This window comes from Xiphophorus maculatus, chromosome 2 (assembly GCF_002775205.1).
Source record: "Xiphophorus maculatus strain JP 163 A chromosome 2, X_maculatus-5.0-male, whole genome shotgun sequence".
Lineage (NCBI taxonomy): Eukaryota > Metazoa > Chordata > Actinopteri > Cyprinodontiformes > Poeciliidae > Xiphophorus > Xiphophorus maculatus.
In genome coordinates this window covers 27,878,559-27,888,626 of record NC_036444.1, presented here as the reverse complement: position 1 = coordinate 27,888,626, position 10,068 = coordinate 27,878,559, and the positions used below count along the sequence as shown (strand labels likewise).

The window sequence follows — 10,068 nt, the reverse complement described above, 5'->3', positions numbered from 1 at the left end:
CTTAGCAGGATTTATTGGTAAAAAATGTTCTGACGCAGCTCAGAACAAAGATTTTGGAAAAGACGCGTTTGCTTCTTGACAAAAGAGCACAGAGGCAAGAGGAGGAGGAATGAGATGGGCAGGTCAATCAGACACATTGAATGTATTGTGAAAAGGTTAGCATAGCAGAGGATGGTTTCGATCCATCGACCTCTGGGTTATGGGCCCAGCACGCTTCCGCTGCGCCACTCTGCTTTCACTACGAATGCCGTGACCCGGATTCGAACCGGGGTTGCTGCGGCCACAACGCAGAGTACTAACCACTATACGATCACGGCTTCTTACGTCAACGTCTCTTTCGTCAGCCACTCCTAACAAAGCTTGCTGCTGAAGATTTGGCGAAAAGAGAAAAGGAGTCCTTCGAGCCGGAGTTGAACCAGCGACCTAAGGATGTCCACCTTTGTACACTACAGTCCTCCGCTCTACCAACTGAGCTATCGAAGGTCATGCAACACGTTGGTAGGAAGCGGTCACATGCCGCTACAAAGCTAACTTAGCCAGCACATGCGTCTCCTCTCTTCAGAGTTTGCTGAGCCTCGTTGGCGCAGTAGGCAGCGCGTCAGTCTCATAATCTGAAGGTCGTGAGTTCAACCCTCACACGGGGCATGTCTTTTGCTTAACCCAATTAATTGTCCGTACGCTCCGACCAGTCAGTCGTGGTCCGACACGATGAAAAAGACGTCATTGTCGTGAGATGGGCTAGTGGCGCAATGGATAACGCGTCTGACTACGGATCAGAAGAGTCTAGGTTCGACTCCTGGCTAGCTCGAGAAACATTTATTCTGTCGCCCACACCCGCGGGGTGCCCGTGCGGAGTCCTCGGGTTCATCTCCGTCGCAAACCCTCTAGAGGAGGGCCCCTTGAGGCCACCTCTTTATTCCCCAAGGGTGAAGCGAACAATGGAGGAGCAGAGGTTGGAGTAATAGTCATCATTTATGTGACTCAGATCATTAGAACAGCCCAGACAAATCTTAGCAGGATTTATTGGTAAAAAATGTTCTGACGCAGCTCAGAACAAAGATTTTGGAAAAGACGCGTTTGCTTCTTGACAAAAGAGCACAGAGGCAAGAGGAGGAGGAATGAGATGGGCAGGTCAATCAGACACATTGAATGTATTGTGAAAAGGTTAGCATAGCAGAGGATGGTTTCGATCCATCGACCTCTGGGTTATGGGCCCAGCACGCTTCCGCTGCGCCACTCTGCTTTCACTACGAATGCCGTGACCCGGATTCGAACCGGGGTTGCTGCGGCCACAACGCAGAGTACTAACCACTATACGATCACGGCTTCTTACGTCAACGTCTCTTTCGTCAGCCACTCCTAACAAAGCTTGCTGCTGAAGATTTGGCGAAAAGAGAAAAGGAGTCCTTCGAGCCGGAGTTGAACCAGCGACCTAAGGATGTCCACCTTTGTACACTACAGTCCTCCGCTCTACCAACTGAGCTATCGAAGGTCATGCAACACGTTGGTAGGAAGCGGTCACATGCCGCTACAAAGCTAACTTAGCCAGCACATGCGTCTCCTCTCTTCAGAGTTTGCTGAGCCTCGTTGGCGCAGTAGGCAGCGCGTCAGTCTCATAATCTGAAGGTCGTGAGTTCAACCCTCACACGGGGCATGTCTTTTGCTTAACCCAATTAATTGTCCGTACGCTCCGACCAGTCAGTCGTGGTCCGACACGATGAAAAAGACGTCATTGTCGTGAGATGGGCTAGTGGCGCAATGGATAACGCGTCTGACTACGGATCAGAAGAGTCTAGGTTCGACTCCTGGCTAGCTCGAGAAACATTTATTCTGTCGCCCACACCCGCGGGGTGCCCGTGCGGAGTCCTCGGGTTCATCTCCGTCGCAAACCCTCTAGAGGAGGGCCCCTTGAGGCCACCTCTTTATTCCCCAAGGGTGAAGCGAACAATGGAGGAGCAGAGGTTGGAGTAATAGTCATCATTTATGTGACTCAGATCATTAGAACAGCCCAGACAAATCTTAGCAGGATTTATTGGTAAAAAATGTTCTGACGCAGCTCAGAACAAAGATTTTGGAAAAGACGCGTTTGCTTCTTGACAAAAGAGCACAGAGGCAAGAGGAGGAGGAATGAGATGGGCAGGTCAATCAGACACATTGAATGTATTGTGAAAAGGTTAGCATAGCAGAGGATGGTTTCGATCCATCGACCTCTGGGTTATGGGCCCAGCACGCTTCCGCTGCGCCACTCTGCTTTCACTACGAATGCCGTGACCCGGATTCGAACCGGGGTTGCTGCGGCCACAACGCAGAGTACTAACCACTATACGATCACGGCTTCTTACGTCAACGTCTCTTTCGTCAGCCACTCCTAACAAAGCTTGCTGCTGAAGATTTGGCGAAAAGAGAAAAGGAGTCCTTCGAGCCGGAGTTGAACCAGCGACCTAAGGATGTCCACCTTTGTACACTACAGTCCTCCGCTCTACCAACTGAGCTATCGAAGGTCATGCAACACGTTGGTAGGAAGCGGTCACATGCCGCTACAAAGCTAACTTAGCCAGCACATGCGTCTCCTCTCTTCAGAGTTTGCTGAGCCTCGTTGGCGCAGTAGGCAGCGCGTCAGTCTCATAATCTGAAGGTCGTGAGTTCAACCCTCACACGGGGCATGTCTTTTGCTTAACCCAATTAATTGTCCGTACGCTCCGACCAGTCAGTCGTGGTCCGACACGATGAAAAAGACGTCATTGTCGTGAGATGGGCTAGTGGCGCAATGGATAACGCGTCTGACTACGGATCAGAAGAGTCTAGGTTCGACTCCTGGCTAGCTCGAGAAACATTTATTCTGTCGCCCACACCCGCGGGGTGCCCGTGCGGAGTCCTCGGGTTCATCTCCGTCGCAAACCCTCTAGAGGAGGGCCCCTTGAGGCCACCTCTTTATTCCCCAAGGGTGAAGCGAACAATGGAGGAGCAGAGGTTGGAGTAATAGTCATCATTTATGTGACTCAGATCATTAGAACAGCCCAGACAAATCTTAGCAGGATTTATTGGTAAAAAATGTTCTGACGCAGCTCAGAACAAAGATTTTGGAAAAGACGCGTTTGCTTCTTGACAAAAGAGCACAGAGGCAAGAGGAGGAGGAATGAGATGGGCAGGTCAATCAGACACATTGAATGTATTGTGAAAAGGTTAGCATAGCAGAGGATGGTTTCGATCCATCGACCTCTGGGTTATGGGCCCAGCACGCTTCCGCTGCGCCACTCTGCTTTCACTACGAATGCCGTGACCCGGATTCGAACCGGGGTTGCTGCGGCCACAACGCAGAGTACTAACCACTATACGATCACGGCTTCTTACGTCAACGTCTCTTTCGTCAGCCACTCCTAACAAAGCTTGCTGCTGAAGATTTGGCGAAAAGAGAAAAGGAGTCCTTCGAGCCGGAGTTGAACCAGCGACCTAAGGATGTCCACCTTTGTACACTACAGTCCTCCGCTCTACCAACTGAGCTATCGAAGGTCATGCAACACGTTGGTAGGAAGCGGTCACATGCCGCTACAAAGCTAACTTAGCCAGCACATGCGTCTCCTCTCTTCAGAGTTTGCTGAGCCTCGTTGGCGCAGTAGGCAGCGCGTCAGTCTCATAATCTGAAGGTCGTGAGTTCAACCCTCACACGGGGCATGTCTTTTGCTTAACCCAATTAATTGTCCGTACGCTCCGACCAGTCAGTCGTGGTCCGACACGATGAAAAAGACGTCATTGTCGTGAGATGGGCTAGTGGCGCAATGGATAACGCGTCTGACTACGGATCAGAAGAGTCTAGGTTCGACTCCTGGCTAGCTCGAGAAACATTTATTCTGTCGCCCACACCCGCGGGGTGCCCGTGCGGAGTCCTCGGGTTCATCTCCGTCGCAAACCCTCTAGAGGAGGGCCCCTTGAGGCCACCTCTTTATTCCCCAAGGGTGAAGCGAACAATGGAGGAGCAGAGGTTGGAGTAATAGTCATCATTTATGTGACTCAGATCATTAGAACAGCCCAGACAAATCTTAGCAGGATTTATTGGTAAAAAATGTTCTGACGCAGCTCAGAACAAAGATTTTGGAAAAGACGCGTTTGCTTCTTGACAAAAGAGCACAGAGGCAAGAGGAGGAGGAATGAGATGGGCAGGTCAATCAGACACATTGAATGTATTGTGAAAAGGTTAGCATAGCAGAGGATGGTTTCGATCCATCGACCTCTGGGTTATGGGCCCAGCACGCTTCCGCTGCGCCACTCTGCTTTCACTACGAATGCCGTGACCCGGATTCGAACCGGGGTTGCTGCGGCCACAACGCAGAGTACTAACCACTATACGATCACGGCTTCTTACGTCAACGTCTCTTTCGTCAGCCACTCCTAACAAAGCTTGCTGCTGAAGATTTGGCGAAAAGAGAAAAGGAGTCCTTCGAGCCGGAGTTGAACCAGCGACCTAAGGATGTCCACCTTTGTACACTACAGTCCTCCGCTCTACCAACTGAGCTATCGAAGGTCATGCAACACGTTGGTAGGAAGCGGTCACATGCCGCTACAAAGCTAACTTAGCCAGCACATGCGTCTCCTCTCTTCAGAGTTTGCTGAGCCTCGTTGGCGCAGTAGGCAGCGCGTCAGTCTCATAATCTGAAGGTCGTGAGTTCAACCCTCACACGGGGCATGTCTTTTGCTTAACCCAATTAATTGTCCGTACGCTCCGACCAGTCAGTCGTGGTCCGACACGATGAAAAAGACGTCATTGTCGTGAGATGGGCTAGTGGCGCAATGGATAACGCGTCTGACTACGGATCAGAAGAGTCTAGGTTCGACTCCTGGCTAGCTCGAGAAACATTTATTCTGTCGCCCACACCCGCGGGGTGCCCGTGCGGAGTCCTCGGGTTCATCTCCGTCGCAAACCCTCTAGAGGAGGGCCCCTTGAGGCCACCTCTTTATTCCCCAAGGGTGAAGCGAACAATGGAGGAGCAGAGGTTGGAGTAATAGTCATCATTTATGTGACTCAGATCATTAGAACAGCCCAGACAAATCTTAGCAGGATTTATTGGTAAAAAATGTTCTGACGCAGCTCAGAACAAAGATTTTGGAAAAGACGCGTTTGCTTCTTGACAAAAGAGCACAGAGGCAAGAGGAGGAGGAATGAGATGGGCAGGTCAATCAGACACATTGAATGTATTGTGAAAAGGTTAGCATAGCAGAGGATGGTTTCGATCCATCGACCTCTGGGTTATGGGCCCAGCACGCTTCCGCTGCGCCACTCTGCTTTCACTACGAATGCCGTGACCCGGATTCGAACCGGGGTTGCTGCGGCCACAACGCAGAGTACTAACCACTATACGATCACGGCTTCTTACGTCAACGTCTCTTTCGTCAGCCACTCCTAACAAAGCTTGCTGCTGAAGATTTGGCGAAAAGAGAAAAGGAGTCCTTCGAGCCGGAGTTGAACCAGCGACCTAAGGATGTCCACCTTTGTACACTACAGTCCTCCGCTCTACCAACTGAGCTATCGAAGGTCATGCAACACGTTGGTAGGAAGCGGTCACATGCCGCTACAAAGCTAACTTAGCCAGCACATGCGTCTCCTCTCTTCAGAGTTTGCTGAGCCTCGTTGGCGCAGTAGGCAGCGCGTCAGTCTCATAATCTGAAGGTCGTGAGTTCAACCCTCACACGGGGCATGTCTTTTGCTTAACCCAATTAATTGTCCGTACGCTCCGACCAGTCAGTCGTGGTCCGACACGATGAAAAAGACGTCATTGTCGTGAGATGGGCTAGTGGCGCAATGGATAACGCGTCTGACTACGGATCAGAAGAGTCTAGGTTCGACTCCTGGCTAGCTCGAGAAACATTTATTCTGTCGCCCACACCCGCGGGGTGCCCGTGCGGAGTCCTCGGGTTCATCTCCGTCGCAAACCCTCTAGAGGAGGGCCCCTTGAGGCCACCTCTTTATTCCCCAAGGGTGAAGCGAACAATGGAGGAGCAGAGGTTGGAGTAATAGTCATCATTTATGTGACTCAGATCATTAGAACAGCCCAGACAAATCTTAGCAGGATTTATTGGTAAAAAATGTTCTGACGCAGCTCAGAACAAAGATTTTGGAAAAGACGCGTTTGCTTCTTGACAAAAGAGCACAGAGGCAAGAGGAGGAGGAATGAGATGGGCAGGTCAATCAGACACATTGAATGTATTGTGAAAAGGTTAGCATAGCAGAGGATGGTTTCGATCCATCGACCTCTGGGTTATGGGCCCAGCACGCTTCCGCTGCGCCACTCTGCTTTCACTACGAATGCCGTGACCCGGATTCGAACCGGGGTTGCTGCGGCCACAACGCAGAGTACTAACCACTATACGATCACGGCTTCTTACGTCAACGTCTCTTTCGTCAGCCACTCCTAACAAAGCTTGCTGCTGAAGATTTGGCGAAAAGAGAAAAGGAGTCCTTCGAGCCGGAGTTGAACCAGCGACCTAAGGATGTCCACCTTTGTACACTACAGTCCTCCGCTCTACCAACTGAGCTATCGAAGGTCATGCAACACGTTGGTAGGAAGCGGTCACATGCCGCTACAAAGCTAACTTAGCCAGCACATGCGTCTCCTCTCTTCAGAGTTTGCTGAGCCTCGTTGGCGCAGTAGGCAGCGCGTCAGTCTCATAATCTGAAGGTCGTGAGTTCAACCCTCACACGGGGCATGTCTTTTGCTTAACCCAATTAATTGTCCGTACGCTCCGACCAGTCAGTCGTGGTCCGACACGATGAAAAAGACGTCATTGTCGTGAGATGGGCTAGTGGCGCAATGGATAACGCGTCTGACTACGGATCAGAAGAGTCTAGGTTCGACTCCTGGCTAGCTCGAGAAACATTTATTCTGTCGCCCACACCCGCGGGGTGCCCGTGCGGAGTCCTCGGGTTCATCTCCGTCGCAAACCCTCTAGAGGAGGGCCCCTTGAGGCCACCTCTTTATTCCCCAAGGGTGAAGCGAACAATGGAGGAGCAGAGGTTGGAGTAATAGTCATCATTTATGTGACTCAGATCATTAGAACAGCCCAGACAAATCTTAGCAGGATTTATTGGTAAAAAATGTTCTGACGCAGCTCAGAACAAAGATTTTGGAAAAGACGCGTTTGCTTCTTGACAAAAGAGCACAGAGGCAAGAGGAGGAGGAATGAGATGGGCAGGTCAATCAGACACATTGAATGTATTGTGAAAAGGTTAGCATAGCAGAGGATGGTTTCGATCCATCGACCTCTGGGTTATGGGCCCAGCACGCTTCCGCTGCGCCACTCTGCTTTCACTACGAATGCCGTGACCCGGATTCGAACCGGGGTTGCTGCGGCCACAACGCAGAGTACTAACCACTATACGATCACGGCTTCTTACGTCAACGTCTCTTTCGTCAGCCACTCCTAACAAAGCTTGCTGCTGAAGATTTGGCGAAAAGAGAAAAGGAGTCCTTCGAGCCGGAGTTGAACCAGCGACCTAAGGATGTCCACCTTTGTACACTACAGTCCTCCGCTCTACCAACTGAGCTATCGAAGGTCATGCAACACGTTGGTAGGAAGCGGTCACATGCCGCTACAAAGCTAACTTAGCCAGCACATGCGTCTCCTCTCTTCAGAGTTTGCTGAGCCTCGTTGGCGCAGTAGGCAGCGCGTCAGTCTCATAATCTGAAGGTCGTGAGTTCAACCCTCACACGGGGCATGTCTTTTGCTTAACCCAATTAATTGTCCGTACGCTCCGACCAGTCAGTCGTGGTCCGACACGATGAAAAAGACGTCATTGTCGTGAGATGGGCTAGTGGCGCAATGGATAACGCGTCTGACTACGGATCAGAAGAGTCTAGGTTCGACTCCTGGCTAGCTCGAGAAACATTTATTCTGTCGCCCACACCCGCGGGGTGCCCGTGCGGAGTCCTCGGGTTCATCTCCGTCGCAAACCCTCTAGAGGAGGGCCCCTTGAGGCCACCTCTTTATTCCCCAAGGGTGAAGCGAACAATGGAGGAGCAGAGGTTGGAGTAATAGTCATCATTTATGTGACTCAGATCATTAGAACAGCCCAGACAAATCTTAGCAGGATTTATTGGTAAAAAATGTTCTGACGCAGCTCAGAACAAAGATTTTGGAAAAGACGCGTTTGCTTCTTGACAAAAGAGCACAGAGGCAAGAGGAGGAGGAATGAGATGGGCAGGTCAATCAGACACATTGAATGTATTGTGAAAAGGTTAGCATAGCAGAGGATGGTTTCGATCCATCGACCTCTGGGTTATGGGCCCAGCACGCTTCCGCTGCGCCACTCTGCTTTCACTACGAATGCCGTGACCCGGATTCGAACCGGGGTTGCTGCGGCCACAACGCAGAGTACTAACCACTATACGATCACGGCTTCTTACGTCAACGTCTCTTTCGTCAGCCACTCCTAACAAAGCTTGCTGCTGAAGATTTGGCGAAAAGAGAAAAGGAGTCCTTCGAGCCGGAGTTGAACCAGCGACCTAAGGATGTCCACCTTTGTACACTACAGTCCTCCGCTCTACCAACTGAGCTATCGAAGGTCATGCAACACGTTGGTAGGAAGCGGTCACATGCCGCTACAAAGCTAACTTAGCCAGCACATGCGTCTCCTCTCTTCAGAGTTTGCTGAGCCTCGTTGGCGCAGTAGGCAGCGCGTCAGTCTCATAATCTGAAGGTCGTGAGTTCAACCCTCACACGGGGCATGTCTTTTGCTTAACCCAATTAATTGTCCGTACGCTCCGACCAGTCAGTCGTGGTCCGACACGATGAAAAAGACGTCATTGTCGTGAGATGGGCTAGTGGCGCAATGGATAACGCGTCTGACTACGGATCAGAAGAGTCTAGGTTCGACTCCTGGCTAGCTCGAGAAACATTTATTCTGTCGCCCACACCCGCGGGGTGCCCGTGCGGAGTCCTCGGGTTCATCTCCGTCGCAAACCCTCTAGAGGAGGGCCCCTTGAGGCCACCTCTTTATTCCCCAAGGGTGAAGCGAACAATGGAGGAGCAGAGGTTGGAGTAATAGTCATCATTTATGTGACTCAGATCATTAGAACAGCCCAGACAAATCTTAGCAGGATTTATTGGTAAAAAATGTTCTGACGCAGCTCAGAACAAAGATTTTGGAAAAGACGCGTTTGCTTCTTGACAAAAGAGCACAGAGGCAAGAGGAGGAGGAATGAGATGGGCAGGTCAATCAGACACATTGAATGTATTGTGAAAAGGTTAGCATAGCAGAGGATGGTTTCGATCCATCGACCTCTGGGTTATGGGCCCAGCACGCTTCCGCTGCGCCACTCTGCTTTCACTACGAATGCCGTGACCCGGATTCGAACCGGGGTTGCTGCGGCCACAACGCAGAGTACTAACCACTATACGATCACGGCTTCTTACGTCAACGTCTCTTTCGTCAGCCACTCCTAACAAAGCTTGCTGCTGAAGATTTGGCGAAAAGAGAAAAGGAGTCCTTCGAGCCGGAGTTGAACCAGCGACCTAAGGATGTCCACCTTTGTACACTACAGTCCTCCGCTCTACCAACTGAGCTATCGAAGGTCATGCAACACGTTGGTAGGAAGCGGTCACATGCCGCTACAAAGCTAACTTAGCCAGCACATGCGTCTCCTCTCTTCAGAGTTTGCTGAGCCTCGTTGGCGCAGTAGGCAGCGCGTCAGTCTCATAATCTGAAGGTCGTGAGTTCAACCCTCACACGGGGCATGTCTTTTGCTTAACCCAATTAATTGTCCGTACGCTCCGACCAGTCAGTCGTGGTCCGACACGATGAAAAAGACGTCATTGTCGTGAGATGGGCTAGTGGCGCAATGGATAACGCGTCTGACTACGGATCAGAAGAGTCTAGGTTCGACTCCTGGCTAGCTCGAGAAACATTTATTCTGTCGCCCACACCCGCGGGGTGCCCGTGCGGAGTCCTCGGGTTCATCTCCGTCGCAAACCCTCTAGAGGAGGGCCCCTTGAGGCCACCTCTTTATTCCCCAAGGGTGAAGCGAACAATGGAGGAGCAGAGGTTGGAGTAATAGTCATCATTTATGTGACTCAGAT

General features: G+C 51.2%; 50 non-coding genes across 50 annotated transcripts; 20 read left to right on the top strand and 30 right to left on the bottom strand.

Annotated features, from left to right (window-relative positions):
* Positions 1-162: 162 nt before the first annotated feature.
* trnam-cau lies at positions 163-234 on the bottom strand. The gene has a single exon. It is a non-coding gene; the product is annotated as a tRNA-Met (tRNA).
* An 11-nt stretch (positions 235-245) lies between these two features.
* trnah-gug lies at positions 246-317 on the bottom strand. Its single transcript has one exon. It is a non-coding gene; the product is annotated as a tRNA-His (tRNA).
* A 78-nt stretch (positions 318-395) lies between these two features.
* trnay-gua lies at positions 396-483 on the bottom strand. The gene is given in 2 exon segments: positions 396-431; positions 447-483. It is a non-coding gene; the product is annotated as a tRNA-Tyr (tRNA).
* Positions 484-572: 89 nt separating this feature from the next.
* Positions 573-645, top strand: trnam-cau. The gene has a single exon. It is a non-coding gene; the product is annotated as a tRNA-Met (tRNA).
* Positions 646-735: 90 nt separating this feature from the next.
* On the top strand, positions 736-808 carry trnar-acg. Its single transcript has one exon. It is a non-coding gene; the product is annotated as a tRNA-Arg (tRNA).
* A 363-nt stretch (positions 809-1,171) lies between these two features.
* Positions 1,172-1,243, bottom strand: trnam-cau. Its single transcript has one exon. It is a non-coding gene; the product is annotated as a tRNA-Met (tRNA).
* Positions 1,244-1,254: 11 nt separating this feature from the next.
* Positions 1,255-1,326, bottom strand: trnah-gug. The gene has a single exon. It is a non-coding gene; the product is annotated as a tRNA-His (tRNA).
* Positions 1,327-1,404: 78 nt separating this feature from the next.
* Positions 1,405-1,492, bottom strand: trnay-gua. The gene is given in 2 exon segments: positions 1,405-1,440; positions 1,456-1,492. It is a non-coding gene; the product is annotated as a tRNA-Tyr (tRNA).
* Positions 1,493-1,581: 89 nt separating this feature from the next.
* On the top strand, positions 1,582-1,654 carry trnam-cau. The gene has a single exon. It is a non-coding gene; the product is annotated as a tRNA-Met (tRNA).
* A 90-nt stretch (positions 1,655-1,744) lies between these two features.
* trnar-acg lies at positions 1,745-1,817 on the top strand. The gene has a single exon. It is a non-coding gene; the product is annotated as a tRNA-Arg (tRNA).
* A 363-nt stretch (positions 1,818-2,180) lies between these two features.
* trnam-cau lies at positions 2,181-2,252 on the bottom strand. The gene has a single exon. It is a non-coding gene; the product is annotated as a tRNA-Met (tRNA).
* Positions 2,253-2,263: 11 nt separating this feature from the next.
* On the bottom strand, positions 2,264-2,335 carry trnah-gug. The gene has a single exon. It is a non-coding gene; the product is annotated as a tRNA-His (tRNA).
* A 78-nt stretch (positions 2,336-2,413) lies between these two features.
* On the bottom strand, positions 2,414-2,501 carry trnay-gua. The gene is given in 2 exon segments: positions 2,414-2,449; positions 2,465-2,501. It is a non-coding gene; the product is annotated as a tRNA-Tyr (tRNA).
* Positions 2,502-2,590: 89 nt separating this feature from the next.
* trnam-cau lies at positions 2,591-2,663 on the top strand. Its single transcript has one exon. It is a non-coding gene; the product is annotated as a tRNA-Met (tRNA).
* A 90-nt stretch (positions 2,664-2,753) lies between these two features.
* Positions 2,754-2,826, top strand: trnar-acg. Its single transcript has one exon. It is a non-coding gene; the product is annotated as a tRNA-Arg (tRNA).
* Positions 2,827-3,189: 363 nt separating this feature from the next.
* trnam-cau lies at positions 3,190-3,261 on the bottom strand. The gene has a single exon. It is a non-coding gene; the product is annotated as a tRNA-Met (tRNA).
* An 11-nt stretch (positions 3,262-3,272) lies between these two features.
* On the bottom strand, positions 3,273-3,344 carry trnah-gug. The gene has a single exon. It is a non-coding gene; the product is annotated as a tRNA-His (tRNA).
* Positions 3,345-3,422: 78 nt separating this feature from the next.
* On the bottom strand, positions 3,423-3,510 carry trnay-gua. Its single transcript is given in 2 exon segments — positions 3,423-3,458; positions 3,474-3,510. It is a non-coding gene; the product is annotated as a tRNA-Tyr (tRNA).
* Positions 3,511-3,599: 89 nt separating this feature from the next.
* Positions 3,600-3,672, top strand: trnam-cau. The gene has a single exon. It is a non-coding gene; the product is annotated as a tRNA-Met (tRNA).
* A 90-nt stretch (positions 3,673-3,762) lies between these two features.
* trnar-acg lies at positions 3,763-3,835 on the top strand. The gene has a single exon. It is a non-coding gene; the product is annotated as a tRNA-Arg (tRNA).
* A 363-nt stretch (positions 3,836-4,198) lies between these two features.
* Positions 4,199-4,270, bottom strand: trnam-cau. Its single transcript has one exon. It is a non-coding gene; the product is annotated as a tRNA-Met (tRNA).
* Positions 4,271-4,281: 11 nt separating this feature from the next.
* Positions 4,282-4,353, bottom strand: trnah-gug. Its single transcript has one exon. It is a non-coding gene; the product is annotated as a tRNA-His (tRNA).
* A 78-nt stretch (positions 4,354-4,431) lies between these two features.
* On the bottom strand, positions 4,432-4,519 carry trnay-gua. Its single transcript is given in 2 exon segments — positions 4,432-4,467; positions 4,483-4,519. It is a non-coding gene; the product is annotated as a tRNA-Tyr (tRNA).
* Positions 4,520-4,608: 89 nt separating this feature from the next.
* On the top strand, positions 4,609-4,681 carry trnam-cau. Its single transcript has one exon. It is a non-coding gene; the product is annotated as a tRNA-Met (tRNA).
* A 90-nt stretch (positions 4,682-4,771) lies between these two features.
* On the top strand, positions 4,772-4,844 carry trnar-acg. Its single transcript has one exon. It is a non-coding gene; the product is annotated as a tRNA-Arg (tRNA).
* A 363-nt stretch (positions 4,845-5,207) lies between these two features.
* On the bottom strand, positions 5,208-5,279 carry trnam-cau. Its single transcript has one exon. It is a non-coding gene; the product is annotated as a tRNA-Met (tRNA).
* An 11-nt stretch (positions 5,280-5,290) lies between these two features.
* trnah-gug lies at positions 5,291-5,362 on the bottom strand. Its single transcript has one exon. It is a non-coding gene; the product is annotated as a tRNA-His (tRNA).
* A 78-nt stretch (positions 5,363-5,440) lies between these two features.
* trnay-gua lies at positions 5,441-5,528 on the bottom strand. Its single transcript is given in 2 exon segments — positions 5,441-5,476; positions 5,492-5,528. It is a non-coding gene; the product is annotated as a tRNA-Tyr (tRNA).
* Positions 5,529-5,617: 89 nt separating this feature from the next.
* Positions 5,618-5,690, top strand: trnam-cau. The gene has a single exon. It is a non-coding gene; the product is annotated as a tRNA-Met (tRNA).
* A 90-nt stretch (positions 5,691-5,780) lies between these two features.
* trnar-acg lies at positions 5,781-5,853 on the top strand. The gene has a single exon. It is a non-coding gene; the product is annotated as a tRNA-Arg (tRNA).
* A 363-nt stretch (positions 5,854-6,216) lies between these two features.
* trnam-cau lies at positions 6,217-6,288 on the bottom strand. Its single transcript has one exon. It is a non-coding gene; the product is annotated as a tRNA-Met (tRNA).
* Positions 6,289-6,299: 11 nt separating this feature from the next.
* Positions 6,300-6,371, bottom strand: trnah-gug. Its single transcript has one exon. It is a non-coding gene; the product is annotated as a tRNA-His (tRNA).
* Positions 6,372-6,449: 78 nt separating this feature from the next.
* trnay-gua lies at positions 6,450-6,537 on the bottom strand. Its single transcript is given in 2 exon segments — positions 6,450-6,485; positions 6,501-6,537. It is a non-coding gene; the product is annotated as a tRNA-Tyr (tRNA).
* Positions 6,538-6,626: 89 nt separating this feature from the next.
* Positions 6,627-6,699, top strand: trnam-cau. Its single transcript has one exon. It is a non-coding gene; the product is annotated as a tRNA-Met (tRNA).
* A 90-nt stretch (positions 6,700-6,789) lies between these two features.
* trnar-acg lies at positions 6,790-6,862 on the top strand. The gene has a single exon. It is a non-coding gene; the product is annotated as a tRNA-Arg (tRNA).
* Positions 6,863-7,225: 363 nt separating this feature from the next.
* trnam-cau lies at positions 7,226-7,297 on the bottom strand. The gene has a single exon. It is a non-coding gene; the product is annotated as a tRNA-Met (tRNA).
* Positions 7,298-7,308: 11 nt separating this feature from the next.
* On the bottom strand, positions 7,309-7,380 carry trnah-gug. The gene has a single exon. It is a non-coding gene; the product is annotated as a tRNA-His (tRNA).
* Positions 7,381-7,458: 78 nt separating this feature from the next.
* On the bottom strand, positions 7,459-7,546 carry trnay-gua. Its single transcript is given in 2 exon segments — positions 7,459-7,494; positions 7,510-7,546. It is a non-coding gene; the product is annotated as a tRNA-Tyr (tRNA).
* An 89-nt stretch (positions 7,547-7,635) lies between these two features.
* On the top strand, positions 7,636-7,708 carry trnam-cau. Its single transcript has one exon. It is a non-coding gene; the product is annotated as a tRNA-Met (tRNA).
* Positions 7,709-7,798: 90 nt separating this feature from the next.
* On the top strand, positions 7,799-7,871 carry trnar-acg. Its single transcript has one exon. It is a non-coding gene; the product is annotated as a tRNA-Arg (tRNA).
* Positions 7,872-8,234: 363 nt separating this feature from the next.
* trnam-cau lies at positions 8,235-8,306 on the bottom strand. The gene has a single exon. It is a non-coding gene; the product is annotated as a tRNA-Met (tRNA).
* Positions 8,307-8,317: 11 nt separating this feature from the next.
* trnah-gug lies at positions 8,318-8,389 on the bottom strand. Its single transcript has one exon. It is a non-coding gene; the product is annotated as a tRNA-His (tRNA).
* Positions 8,390-8,467: 78 nt separating this feature from the next.
* trnay-gua lies at positions 8,468-8,555 on the bottom strand. Its single transcript is given in 2 exon segments — positions 8,468-8,503; positions 8,519-8,555. It is a non-coding gene; the product is annotated as a tRNA-Tyr (tRNA).
* An 89-nt stretch (positions 8,556-8,644) lies between these two features.
* On the top strand, positions 8,645-8,717 carry trnam-cau. Its single transcript has one exon. It is a non-coding gene; the product is annotated as a tRNA-Met (tRNA).
* A 90-nt stretch (positions 8,718-8,807) lies between these two features.
* Positions 8,808-8,880, top strand: trnar-acg. The gene has a single exon. It is a non-coding gene; the product is annotated as a tRNA-Arg (tRNA).
* Positions 8,881-9,243: 363 nt separating this feature from the next.
* On the bottom strand, positions 9,244-9,315 carry trnam-cau. Its single transcript has one exon. It is a non-coding gene; the product is annotated as a tRNA-Met (tRNA).
* Positions 9,316-9,326: 11 nt separating this feature from the next.
* Positions 9,327-9,398, bottom strand: trnah-gug. The gene has a single exon. It is a non-coding gene; the product is annotated as a tRNA-His (tRNA).
* Positions 9,399-9,476: 78 nt separating this feature from the next.
* trnay-gua lies at positions 9,477-9,564 on the bottom strand. The gene is given in 2 exon segments: positions 9,477-9,512; positions 9,528-9,564. It is a non-coding gene; the product is annotated as a tRNA-Tyr (tRNA).
* An 89-nt stretch (positions 9,565-9,653) lies between these two features.
* Positions 9,654-9,726, top strand: trnam-cau. The gene has a single exon. It is a non-coding gene; the product is annotated as a tRNA-Met (tRNA).
* A 90-nt stretch (positions 9,727-9,816) lies between these two features.
* trnar-acg lies at positions 9,817-9,889 on the top strand. The gene has a single exon. It is a non-coding gene; the product is annotated as a tRNA-Arg (tRNA).
* The last annotated feature ends 179 nt before the right edge of the window (positions 9,890-10,068 follow it).